At 34.5% G+C, this 15,000-nt stretch overlaps 3 non-coding genes across 3 annotated transcripts in view; all 3 read right to left on the minus strand.

Annotated features, from left to right (window-relative positions):
• Positions 1–2,664: 2,664 nt before the first annotated feature.
• Positions 2,665–2,843, minus strand: LOC136117413 (5.8S ribosomal RNA). Its single transcript, XR_010654979.1, has one exon. It is a non-coding gene; the product is annotated as a 5.8S ribosomal RNA (ribosomal RNA).
• A 668-nt stretch (positions 2,844–3,511) lies between these two features.
• Positions 3,512–5,506, minus strand: LOC118879434 (small subunit ribosomal RNA). Its single transcript, XR_005015793.3, has one exon. It is a non-coding gene; the product is annotated as a small subunit ribosomal RNA (ribosomal RNA).
• A 5,874-nt stretch (positions 5,507–11,380) lies between these two features.
• LOC139354850 (large subunit ribosomal RNA) overlaps positions 11,381–15,000 on the minus strand; it is a 3,970-nt gene continuing 350 nt past the window's right edge. Inside the window, exon 1 of the ribosomal RNA XR_011605700.1 lies at positions 11,381–15,000. This exon is cut by the window's right edge and continues 350 nt beyond it. This is a non-coding gene — a ribosomal RNA (large subunit ribosomal RNA).

Consider the following 15,000-nt stretch of genomic DNA (forward strand, 5'->3'; position numbering starts at 1 on the left):
AGCCAATCCTTATCCCGAAGTTACGGATCTAATTTGCCGACTTCCCTTACCTACATTATTCTATCGACTAGAGACTCTTCACCTTGGAGACCAGCTGCGGATATTGGTACGGCCTGTTGAGAAGTTTGCGTGTCCCCACCATAAATTTTCAAGGTCCGAGGAGAAAATATCGACACAACAGTATATGTCATGCTCTTCTAGCCCATCTACCATATCTCTCTGCGAAAGACTTCCATGGTAGTACGGCTATAAAACAGAAAAGAAAACTCTTCCGATATCTCTCGACGGCTTCTTTATGGTCGTTCCTGTTGCCAGGATGAGCACGAGGCCCATATTTAATAACAAACGGATACTCAACAGGTTACGGAATTGGAACCGTATTCCCTTTCGTTCAAAATTATTCAAGTATATTAATTAGCTTGATTTATATAATATAATATATTTGTATGGCATTTGTGTTTTACTTGAAAATTTTCGGCTTTCGCCTTGAACTTAGGACCGACTAACTCGTGATCAACCACTGTTCACACGAAACCCTTCTCCACTTCAGTCCTCCAAGGTCTCATTCGATTATTTGCTACTACCACCAAGATCTGTACCAATGGCAGCTCCATGCAGGCTTGCGCCAAACACTTCTACGCATACCATTGTACCTTCCTACTCACTAAAGTTTCAAAATTTATATCACAAGTAATATAAATCATCTACTTTAGCGGTAATGTATAGGTATACAACTTAAGCGCCATCCATTTTAAGGGCTAGTTGCTTCGGCAGGTGAGTTGTTACACACTCCTTAGCGGATTTCGACTTCCATGATCACCGTCCTGCTGTTTTAAGCAACCAACGCCTTTCATGGTATCTGCATGAGTTGTTAATTTGGGCACCGTAACATTACGTTTGGTTCATCCCACAGCGCCAGTTCTGCTTACCAAAAGTGGCCCACTGGGCACATTATATCATAACCTTGAACTTCATATCAAGAAAGTTAAGGTTCTTACCCATTTAAAGTTTGAGAATAGGTTAAGATCGTTTCGACCCTAAGGCCTCTAATCATTCGCTTTACCAGATAAGATTATTTTATATAACATTAAAATGCACCAGCTATCCTGAGGGAAACTTCGGAAGGAACCAGCTACTAGATGGTTCGATTGGTCTTTCGCCCCTATACTCAATTCTGACAATCGATTTGCACGTCAGAACTGTTTCGGTCTTCCATCAGGGTTTCCCCTGACTTCAACCTGATCAAGTATAGTTCACCATCTTTCGGGTCACAGCATATATGCTCAAGGTACGTTCCAGTTAGAGGCATAAATAATATAAATATCATTATACATAACTATATAGAACGCCCCGGGATTGTGTTAATTAGCTATAAATAGTTAAAAAACTAATCCCATTATTAGTCAAGTTAATTACGCTATTAGGTTTATATCCCAATAACTTGCACATATGTTAGACTCCTTGGTCCGTGTTTCAAGACGGGTCCCGAAGGTATCCTGAATCTTTCGCATTGTTAATCATACAAGTGCATATAATAAACACAAAAATCAATGATAATTATGCCATTATATAATTCCGAAAAATTAACGCACTGTATTCATATAAATCTATCAGCACTTTATCAAATTAATAACATTTATTCTGTGTTAAAATGCAAGCAAATTAATTTGAATAAACTATAAGTTATATTTTATGATAAATTTTGTATGCTAATAGATTACAATGTCCTTATATGGAAAAAATGCACACTATTATCATAATATTGTTTAAATATTACAATTTTAATGATGAATTTTCCATAACGGATATTCAGGTTCATCGGGCTTAACCTCTAAGCAGTTTCACGTACTGTTTAACTCTCTATTCAGAGTTCTTTTCAACTTTCCCTCACGGTACTTGTTTACTATCGGTCTCATGGTTATATTTAGTTTTAGATGGAGTTTACCACCCACTTAGTGCTGCACTATCAAGCAACACGACTCTTTGGAAACATCATCTAGTAATCATTAACGTTATACGGGCCTGGCACCCTCTATGGGTAAATGGCCTCATTTAAGAAGGACTTAAATCGTTAATTTCTCATACTAGAATATTGACGCTCCATACACTGCATCTCACATTTGCCATATAGACAAAGTGACTTAGTGCTGAACTGATTTCTTTTCGCTCGCCGCTACTAAGAAAATCCTGGTTAGTTTCTTTTCCTCCCCTAATTAATATGCTTAAATTCAGGGGGTAGTCCCATATGAGTTGAGGTTGTGTATAACTTTTATTTGCAATTAATTCTTTATATATAATGATAAAACATTTTATTAAATTCGTTATATTTATATATATATATATTTGTATGGCATTTGTTTGGTCTAACGAATCAACGAAGAATAATAATATAGTCAACGGCTTTCTATTTTCTAATCGTTAATAAGAGACAATTCTAGATAAATTTTTTATGCTAGACATTTCTCAGTATTATTTGATTGAAAAAGAAAATATTTCTCTTCGTTTTTCACATTCAAATTAATTTACTAATGTGAGATAATGTTTTTCATATATTTGTTAATATTATGAATAAAATAATTAAATTATTATTATCCAATAATATACCATATGCTTATAAAATTTCATTATAAAATTTGTATAAACAACTTAATTAGCATAGTCTTACAACCCTCAACCATATGTAGTCCAAGCAGCACTATAAAATTAATTAAAGTACATAACAGCATGGACTGCGATATGCGTTCAAAATGTCGATGTTCATGTGTCCTGCAGTTCACACGATGACGCACAGTTTGCTGCGTTCTTCATCGACCCATGAGCCGAGTGATCCACCGCTTAGAGTTTTATATATTGGTTTGTTAATTTTGTCATATATGTTTTTATTGAAAGAAATTAAAAATACACCATTTTACTGGCATATATCAATTCCTTCAATAAATTTATTTTTATACCTAAAACGAATGCTGCGAAATGTCTTAGTTTCATATAACCAATAATATATCAAGTATTTTTTTAATGGCATTTACGGTATTAAATACTTTTTAGCGATATATATTGAAATTTATATAAAACATTAACCTGTATTAATCAGGTACAACATTGTACATTTTAGGTTGTTGCATTATCCAATGTATGCGCATAACTGAGATGAACAATACATATCGCAACGCGTGTATATTATGGTCCATATACACACAGTGTTTTATTAATTGCATTTAATATACAATATAATAATAATATCAAATAATTTCGATTTGCTTGTTCGAATTTGTTATTTGTTTTGCTTTTGCTTTCTTGCTTATTTATTTCTCTTATTTATTGCAATAATATATTTATATATTATATATTTCTTATTACAATTATTATATTTCGACTTGCTTTTTCGAAATTGTATTTGATCTATATATATATAGATCATATTTTTGGCAATTTAATATTTTATTTGTATTACTATAATAATGTTATTATAATAAAAACAAATTTTTTTATTAACGGTAAGGATATTAAACAATAATGATCCTTCCGCAGGTTCACCTACGGAAACCTTGTTACGACTTTTACTTCCTCTAAATAATCAAGTTCGGTCAACTTTTGCGAAACAACCGTAACACACAAGGCGTCACAGTGATCACGTCCGGAGACCTCACTAAATAATTCAATCGGTAGTAGCGACGGGCGGTGTGTACAAAGGGCAGGGACGTAATCAATGCGAGTTAATGACTCACACTTACTGGGAATTCCAAGTTCATGTGAACAGTTTCAGTTCACAATCCCAAGCATGAAAGTGGTTCAGCGGTTTACCCGGACCTCTCGGTCTAGGAAATACACGTTGATACTTTCATTGTAGCGCGCGTGCAGCCCAGGACATCTAAGGGCATCACAGACCTGTTATTGCTCAATCTCATTATTGCTAGACGCAATTTGTCCATTTAAGAAGCTAGTGTCCTTATAATGGGACAAACCAACAGGTACGGCTCCACTTATATAAACACATTCAAACACAATAAACATTTTACTGCCACCATGAATGAAGGCTATATAAGCTTCAACACCATAATCCTGAAGATATCTATTTAATATATTTGAGTCTCGTTCGTTATCGGAATTAACCAGACAAATCACTCCACGAACTAAGAACGGCCATGCACCACCACCCATAGATTCGAGAAAGAGCTATCAATCTGTCTTACACACTTATGTTCGGACCTGGTAAGTTTTCCCGTGTTGAGTCAAATTAAGCCGCAGGCTCCACTCCTGGTGGTGCCCTTCCGTCAATTCCTTTAAGTTTCAGCTTTGCAACCATACTTCCCCCGGAGCCCAAAAGCTTTGGTTTCCCGGGAAGCGACTGAGAGAGCCATAAAAGTAGCTACACCCAATTGCTAGCTGGCATCGTTTATGGTTAGAACTAGGGCGGTATCTGATCGCCTTCGAACCTCTAACTTTCGTTCTTGATTAATGAAAACATCTTTGGCAAATGCTTTCGCTTAAGTTAGTCTTACGACGGTCCAAGAATTTCACCTCTCGCGTCGTAATACTAATGCCCCCAAACTGCTTCTATTAATCATTACCTCTTGATCTGAAAACCAATGAAAGCAGAACAGAGGTCTTATTTCATTATCCCATGCACAGAATATTCAGGCATTTGAAGCCTGCTTTAAGCACTCTAATTTGTTCAAAGTAATTGTACCGGCCCACAATAACACTCGTTTAAGAGCACTAATGCAGGTTTTTAAATAGGAGGAACATATGAAAAAATACAAGTATCTAAGCACATGTAAGAACTCCACCGGTAATACGCTTACATACATAAAGGTATAGTACTAACCACAATTGTAAGTTGTACTACCCGTATGAAGCACAAGTTCAACTACGAACGTTTTAACCGCAACAACTTTAATATACGCTATTGGAGCTGGAATTACCGCGGCTGCTGGCACCAGACTTGCCCTCCAATTGGTCCTTGTTAAAGGATTTAAAGTGTACTCATTCCAATTACAGGGCCTCGGATATGAGTCCTGTATTGTTATTTTTCGTCACTACCTCCCCGAGCTGGGAGTGGGTAATTTACGCGCCTGCTGCCTTCCTTAGATGTGGTAGCCGTTTCTCAGGCTCCCTCTCCGGAATCGAACCCTGATTCCCCGTTACCCGTTGCAACCATGGTAGTCCTAGATACTACCATCAAAAGTTGATAGGGCAGACATTTGAAAGATCTGTCGTCGGTACAAGACCATACGATCTGCATGTTATCTAGAGTTCAACCAATATAACGATCTTGCGATCGCTTGGTTTTAGCCTAATAAAAGCACATGTCCCATAAGGTTCATGTTTTAATTGCATGTATTAGCTCTAGAATTACCACAGTTATCCAAGTAACTGTTAACGATCTAAGGAACCATAACTGATATAATGAGCCTTTTGCGGTTTCACTTTTAATTCGTGTGTACTTAGACATGCATGGCTTAATCTTTGAGACAAGCATATAACTACTGGCAGGATCAACCAGAATAATGTTTTTATTCATATTTCATTCATATTTTTGAATAGAAATTAGCAATATAAATTTTATAGATTGTTTTCTATCGAATACGGCCATTTTTATATAGCATTCGTATACGTTTGTTTTCAATATATACTTGTTTCGCCACTAATAATAACAAGTTTTTTAATTATTGATGTTTAAAAAAAAGAAATATCTTATCTTCTTTAAAACACAATATTTTGTAATATGTAATAATATTTTCTTTATATATGCATATTTCATTCTAAAATATCATTTTTGTTCGACATACGTCATTATTGTATCCACACATGTACAATTTTTGTTTAACCAATATATAATATTGAGTTAAATCATTTGTATTTTGATGATAAATTTAAAATTTATCTGTATATATTCATATAGACTCTTTGGTAATATATAATATAAAACCGAGCGCATATATGATATGTACTTTAATAATAAAATATATTTATAATTCGCTTTTACGCCTTTTTTTGTGTAAACTAATATTAAATAGTTAAGATAGAGGCAGAAAGGTCAAATATACATTTACAATGTATATCTAGCAATCCTGCCTCTTTTTGTTTTAAATAGGATTAATTAACGATAAAATTGGGAAACAATTTGTTATTCTATGTATAATAGAAACACTTGGCCTTTGTTTCGACTTTATTATCTTGGGCTTAAAATATTAACCGCGGAGCCAAGTCCCATATTCATAAATGAACACAGAAACAAATTTGACGGATAATATCTTATCTACCGACTATTGTCAATAGGAGATGGCCGGCCCATTGACCATCCTATAGTAGTTTTTGGACCCATTATCTTTAATTCGGGTATTTTCAATTGTCTTTGCCACCAAACCATTTGAAACTCTCTCTTATAATAAGTGAATACACATATATTTCCATTATATGGATATATCATCTTCATTTTATTTGCTACATCACCATATAATAGTTTTTGAACCCGTAATCTTCAATTCGGGTATTTTCAATTATCTTTACCAACCAACCATATGGTATTCTTTCTTATAATAAGAGAATACATGTGTATATCCATTATATGGATATATGGTCTTAACTTTATTTGCTACACCACCCTATAGTAGTTTTTGAACCCAATATCTTCAATTCGGGTATTTTCAATTCTCTTTGCCAACCACCCATTTATTTTTCAATATCCATATAATTCATTTAGTTTTGTATGTACAAAACAAGTTTTCTTTATAGTATTGACAAAATCATATGCATACGCATAACATAAGTTTTGACCAATACGAGGAGGGGCCCGCCAACGACCACCTCCCTATAGTAGTTTTTGGACCCATGATCTTCTAAAAGCATGTTTACAGTACTAGTGTCACCCTCACTAGGTTTATATATCGTGTTTCAGTGATATACGGGTAAATTTTACCATTTATTCTTAAGTATATGGCATTTATATGCCATATCTATATAATTCAATCATATTTTAATGTATATTTATTATATTATACATTATTATGCCTTATAGGTATTATACCTATAAGCCATATCCATACGATTCATTTACTAGTGCCGCCCCTCACTAGGTTTATATATCTTATTGCATTGATATACAATTTATTCTTATTTATATGGCATTTATATGGCATATCTATACAATTCCTTCATATTTCGATGTATACTTGCTAGATTATACATTGTTATGCCTTATAGGTATTATACCTATAAGCCATATCCATACGATTCACTTATATAAATATATGTATATTTTTCAATACATTATTTTTTTTCACTTTTGTATGGATTTTTATGCATATCCATACATTTATATGGATATGCTTGGCGGTCTTAATAGTATTGACAAACTTATATGCATAACATAGGTTTTGACCAATACGAGGAGGGGCCCGCCAACGACCACCTCCCTATAGTAGTTTTTGGACCCATGATCTTCTAAAAGCATGTTTACAGTACTAGTGTCACCCTCACTAGGTTTATATATCGTGTTTCAGTGATATACGGGTAAATTTTACCATTTATTCTTAAGTATATGGCATTTATATGCCATATCTATATAATTCAATCATGTTTTAATGTATATTTATTATATTATACATTATTATGCCTTATAGGTATTATACCTATAAGCCATATCCATACGATTCATTTACTAGTGCCGCCCCTCACTAGGTTTATATATCTTATTGCATTGATATACAATTTATTCTTATGTATATGGCATTTATATGCCATATCTATACAATTCCTTCATATTTCGATGTATACTTGCTAGATTATACATTGTTATGCCTTATAGGTATTATACCTATAAGCCATATCCATACGATTCACTTATATAAATATATGTATATTTTTCAATACATTATTTTTTTCACTTTTGTATGGATTTTTATGCATATCCATACATTTATATGGATATGCTTGGCGGTCTTAATAGTATTGACAAACTTATATGCATAACATAGGTTTTGACCAATACGAGGAGGGGCCCGCCAACGACCACCTCCCTATAGTAGTTTTTGGACCCATTATCTTCCAAAAGCATGTTTACAGTACTAGCGTCACCCTCACTAGGTTTATATATCGTGTTTAAGTGATATACGGGTAAATTTTACCATTTATTCTTAAGTATATGGCATTTATATGCCATATCTATATAATTCAATCATATTTTAATGTATATTTATTATATTATACATTATTATGCCTTATAGGTATTATACCTATAAGCCATATCCATACGATTCATTTACTAGTGCCGCCCCTCACTAGGTTTATATATCTTATTGCATTGATATACAATTTATTCTTATTTATATGGCATTTATATGCCATATCTATACAATTCCTTCATATTTCGATGTATACTTGCTAGATTATACATTGTTATGCCTTATAGGTATTATACCTATAAGCCATATCCATACGATTCACTTATATAAATATATGTATATTTTTCAATACATTATTTTTTTTCACTTTTGTATGGATTTTTATGCATATCCATACATTTATATGGATATGCTTGGCGGTCTTAATAGTATTGACAAACTTATATGCATAACATAGGTTTTGACCAATACGAGGAGGGGCCCGCCAACGACCACCTCCCTATAGTAGTTTTTGGACCCATGATCTTCTAAAAGCATGTTTACAGTACTAGTGTCACCCTCACTAGGTTTATATATCGTGTTTCAGTGATATACGGGTAAATTTTACCATTTATTCTTAAGTATATGGCATTTATATGCCATATCTATATAATTCAATCATGTTTTAATGTATATTTATTATATTATACATTATTATGCCTTATAGGTATTATACCTATAAGCCATATCCATACGATTCATTTACTAGTGCCGCCCCTCACTAGGTTTATATATCTTATTGCATTGATATACAATTTATTCTTATGTATATGGCATTTATATGCCATATCTATACAATTCCTTCATATTTCGATGTATACTTGCTAGATTATACATTGTTATGCCTTATAGGTATTATACCTATAAGCCATATCCATACGATTCACTTATATAAATATATGTATATTTTTCAATACATTATTTTTTTTCACTTTTGTATGGATTTTTATGCATATCCATACATTTATATGGATATGCTTGGCGGTCTTAATAGTATTGACAAACTTATATGCATAACATAGGTTTTGACCAATACGAGGAGGGGCCCGCCAACGACCACCTCCCTATAGTAGTTTTTGGACCCATTATCTTCCAAAAGCATGTTTACAGTACTAGCGTCACCCTCACTAGGTTTATATATCGTGTTTAAGTGATATACGGGTAAATTTTACCATTTATTCTTAAGTATATGGCATTTATATGCCATATCTATATAATTCAATCATGTTTTAATGTATATTTATTATATTATACATTATTATGCCTTATAGGTATTATACCTATAAGCCATATCCATACGATTCATTTACTAGTGCCGCCCCTCACTAGGTTTATATATCTTATTGCATTGATATACAATTTATTCTTATGTATATGGCATTTATATGCCATATCTATACAATTCCTGCATATTTCGATGTATATTTGCTAGATTATACATTGTTATGCCTTATAGGTATTATACCTATAAGACATATCCATACGATTCACTTATATAAATATATGTATATTTTTCAATACATTATTTTTTTTTCACTTTTGTATGGATTTGTATGCATATCCATACATTTATATGGATATGCTTGGCGTTCTTTATAGTATTGACAACCTCATATGTATAACATAGGTTTTGACCAATACGAGGAGGGGCCCGCCAACGACCACCTCCCTATAGTAGTTTTTTACCCCGAGCTCTGCCAAAATCATGTTTACAGTACTAGTGCCACCCTTCACTAGGTTTTTATATCTTATTTCAGTGATATAAGTGTTAATCATTCTATTTATTCTTATGCATATGGCATTTAAAAGCCATATCTATACAATTCATTCATATTTCAATGTATATTTATAATATTAAACCATATTATGACATATAGGTATTATACCTGTAAGCCATATCTATACGATTCATTCACTAGTGCCGCCCCTCACTAGGTTTATATATCTCATTTCAGTGATATATGGGTAAACTCTATTATTTTTCATATGACACTTATATGCTGCCATATATATAAAAATGCATTTATATTTCAACGTATATATATTTACTATATTATACATTAATATGCCTTAAAGGTATTATATCTACTATAAGCCATATCCATACGATTCATTTATATAAATACATATATGTATAATTTTCTATACATAAATTTTTTTTTATTAATATATGGGTTTCCTAAGCATATCCATATAATCCATTTAGTCTTATATGGATTAGATTGGTCTTCTTTATTGTATTGCCAAACTCATATTGATAACATAAGTGTTGAACAATAAGAGCAGCCGCCAACCAACCAACCGCCGCTACCATTACTTACTTTTATATATGTCCTCTTTATTTTAATGGTCTCTTTATTTGAATTTCAATACCATAGGAATATTTATACATCGAATATGTTTGCCACTAATTTTTCGCGTCACTTATAATATGACGATACAGACTTGCTACCATAACATAAGTTTTGAACAATAAGAGGAGCAGCCGCCAACCAACCAACCAACCAACCACTGCTACCATTGGAGGAACATATACTTACTTATTATATGGCCTCTCTCTGTACTTTAATGGTCTCTTTACTTGAATTTGAATACCATAGGAATATTTATATACATCGAATATGTTTGCCATTAATTTTTCGCGTCACTTATAATATGACGATACAGACTTGCTACCATAACATAAGTTTTGAACAATAAGAGGAGCAGACACCAACCAACCAACCGCTGCTACCATTGGAGGAACATATACTTACTTTTATATATGTCCTCTTTATTTAAATGGTCTCTTCATTTGAATATTAATACCATAGGAATATTTATACATCGAATATTGTTTGCCACTAATTTTTCGCGTCACTAATAATATGACGATACAGACTTGCTACCATAACATAAGTTTTGAACAATAAGAGGAGCAGACACCAACCAACCAACCGCTGCTACCATTGGAGGAACATATACTTACTTTTATATATGTCCTCTTTACTTGCATTATCAAAATACCATAGGAATATTTATACATGGAATATGTTTGCCACTTTATCATCGCGTCACTAATAAAGATGACGATGCATTTTGTTTGTTCAATATTTATTTATAATAATATATTGATTTTTTTATAGGTCTCTTATATTACTAGACCTTTTGCTAACCACAAAGTGGCGCGCCGTTGCAAGCAAGCATAAATTATTATGCCGCTTGCAACATCTTTATTATCGAATCATCAAGCAAAGGATAAGCTTCAGTGGATCGCAGTATGGCAGCTGCTCAACCACTTACAACACCTTGCCTGTTACAAAAGTCGTTTACAATTGATTCTAGGCTTTGTCATTGTATTAAATAATGCTTTTATATGTAACTAGCGCGGCATCAGGTGATCAAAGATCCTCCCAATTTACTATGTTACAAATTACATTGGCATCACATCCATTGTCGTTTATAAAGTAAATTATAAACTTTAAATGGTTTAGAAGCCATACAATGCAAATTGCCCCTTATTTATCATTGCAGTCCAGCACGGATACGACCTTAGAGGCGTTCAGGCATAATCCAACGGACGTAGCGTCATACCACTGTTCGCTCGAACAAGTATTGTGCCATTGGTCCGTACCTGCGGTTCCTCTCGTACTACGCAGGAATGCTGTCGCAACAACGTTTTGTCATTAGTAGGGTAAAACTAACCTGTCTCACGACGGTCTAAACCCAGCTCACGTTCCCTTGCATGGGTGAACAATCCAACGCTTGGTGAATTTTGCTTCACAATGATAGGAAGAGCCGACATCGAAGGATCAAAAAGCGACGTCGCTATGAACGCTTGGCCGCCACAAGCCAGTTATCCCTATGGTAACTTTTCTGACACCTCTTGTTAAAAACTCTTTAAACCAAAAGGATCGATAGGCCGAGCTTTTGCTGTCCCTGTGTGTACTGAACACCGAGATCAAGTCAGCATTTGCCCTTTTGCTCTATGTGTGGTTTCTGTCCGCACTGAGCTGGCCTTGGGACACCTCCGTTATTATTTGAGAGATGTACCGCCCCAGTCAAACTCCCTACCTGGCAATGTCCTTGAATTGGATCATACCTGAGTAATTGGAGTTATACCAAATTTTCAAATCAAAAATACATAAATGCACCGTTTTATTAAAGAATTTGTTTGCGATTATATAACAAACTCGTGATACTTTGATCAAGAAGCTTGCATCAAAACCCAATACCATAAGATATAATAAATATATCCGTATAATGGCTAGGAAATGATACACGTTCCATTTAATCAAGTAAGTAAGGAAACAATAAGAGTAGTGGTATTTCATTGGCGATACCAAACCGAAGTCTAATATCTCCCACTTATTCTACACCTCTTATGTCTCCTTACACTGCCAGATTAGAGTCAAGCTCAAAAGGGTCTTCTTTCCCCGCTAATTATTCCAAGCCCGTTCCCTTGGCTGTGGTTTCGCTAGATAGTAGATAGGGACAGTAGGAATCTCGTTAATCCATTCATGCGCGTCACTAATTAGATGACGAGGCATTTGGCTACCTTAAGAGAGTCATAGTTACTCCCGCCGTTGACCCGCGCTTACTTGAATTTCTTCACTTTGACATTCAGAGCACTGGGCAGAAATCACATTGTGTCAACACCCGCTAGGGCCATCACAATGCTTTGTTTTAATTAGACAGTCGGATTCCCCAAGTCCGTGCCAGTTCTGAATTGATTGTTAATTGATAATCGTTATAATTAATAAGAACTAATTGGTTTAACCCAATTAGTATTCTTAAAAATTTTAGCAAGAAAGTTCCACAATTGGCTACGTAACTAAACTATCCGGGGAACAAGTGACCAACATAAATGCCAGACACTCTATTTACCCAGAACGAGCACATAAACCATGTTATTGTTTCCCAATCAAGCCCGACTATCTCAATCTTCAGAGCCAATCCTTATCCCGAAGTTACGGATCTAATTTGCCGACTTCCCTTACCTACATTATTCTATCGACTAGAGACTCTTCACCTTGGAGACCAGCTGCGGATATTGGTACGGCCTGTTGAGAAGTTTGCGTGTCCCCACCATAAATTTTCAAGGTCCGAGGAGAAAATATCGACACAACAGTATATGTCATGCTCTTCTAGCCCATCTACCATATCTCTCTGCGAAAGACTTCCATGGTAGTACGGCTATAAAACAGAAAAGAAAACTCTTCCGATATCTCTCGACGGCTTCTTTATGGTCGTTCCTGTTGCCAGGATGAGCACGAGGCCCATATTTAATAACAAACGGATACTCAACAGGTTACGGAATTGGAACCGTATTCCCTTTCGTTCAAAATTATTCAAGTATATTAATTAGCTTGATTTATATAATATAATATATTTGTATGGCATTTGTGTTTTACTTGAAAATTTTCGGCTTTCGCCTTGAACTTAGGACCGACTAACTCGTGATCAACCACTGTTCACACGAAACCCTTCTCCACTTCAGTCCTCCAAGGTCTCATTCGATTATTTGCTACTACCACCAAGATCTGTACCAATGGCAGCTCCATGCAGGCTTGCGCCAAACACTTCTACGCATACCATTGTACCTTCCTACTCACTAAAGTTTCAAAATTTATATCACAAGTAATATAAATCATCTACTTTAGCGGTAATGTATAGGTATACAACTTAAGCGCCATCCATTTTAAGGGCTAGTTGCTTCGGCAGGTGAGTTGTTACACACTCCTTAGCGGATTTCGACTTCCATGATCACCGTCCTGCTGTTTTAAGCAACCAACGCCTTTCATGGTATCTGCATGAGTTGTTAATTTGGGCACCGTAACATTACGTTTGGTTCATCCCACAGCGCCAGTTCTGCTTACCAAAAGTGGCCCACTGGGCACATTATATCATAACCTTGAACTTCATATCAAGAAAGTTAAGGTTCTTACCCATTTAAAGTTTGAGAATAGGTTAAGATCGTTTCGACCCTAAGGCCTCTAATCATTCGCTTTACCAGATAAGATTATTTTATATAACATTAAAATGCACCAGCTATCCTGAGGGAAACTTCGGAAGGAACCAGCTACTAGATGGTTCGATTGGTCTTTCGCCCCTATACTCAATTCTGACAATCGATTTGCACGTCAGAACTGTTTCGGTCTTCCATCAGGGTTTCCCCTGACTTCAACCTGATCAAGTATAGTTCACCATCTTTCGGGTCACAGCATATATGCTCAAGGTACGTTCCAGTTAGAGGCATAAATAATATAAATATCATTATACATAACTATATAGAACGCCCCGGGATTGTGTTAATTAGCTATAAATAGTTAAAAAACTAATCCCATTATTAGTCAAGTTAATTACGCTATTAGGTTTATATCCCAATAACTTGCACATATGTTAGACTCCTTGGTCCGTGTTTCAAGACGGGTCCCGAAGGTATCCTGAATCTTTCGCATTGTTAATCATACAAGTGCATATAATAAACACAAAAATCAATGATAATTATGCCATTATATAATTCCGAAAAATTAACGCACTGTATTCATATAAATCTATCAGCACTTTATCAAATTAATAACATTTATTCTGTGTTAAAATGCAAGCAAATTAATTTGAATAAACTATAAGTTATATTTTATGATAAATTTTGTATGCTAATAGATTACAATGTCCTTATATGGAAAAAATGCACACTATTATCATAATATTGTTTAAATATTACAATTTTAATGATGAATTTTCCATAACGGATATTCAGGTTCATCGGGCTTAACCTCTAAGCAGTTTCACGTACTGTTTAACTCTCTATTCAGAGTTCTTTTCAACTTTCCCTCACGGTACTTGTTTACTATCG

The sequence above is a fragment of the Drosophila suzukii genome, unplaced genomic scaffold (assembly GCF_043229965.1).
Source record: "Drosophila suzukii unplaced genomic scaffold, CBGP_Dsuzu_IsoJpt1.0 scf_32, whole genome shotgun sequence".
Lineage (NCBI taxonomy): Eukaryota > Metazoa > Arthropoda > Insecta > Diptera > Drosophilidae > Drosophila > Drosophila suzukii.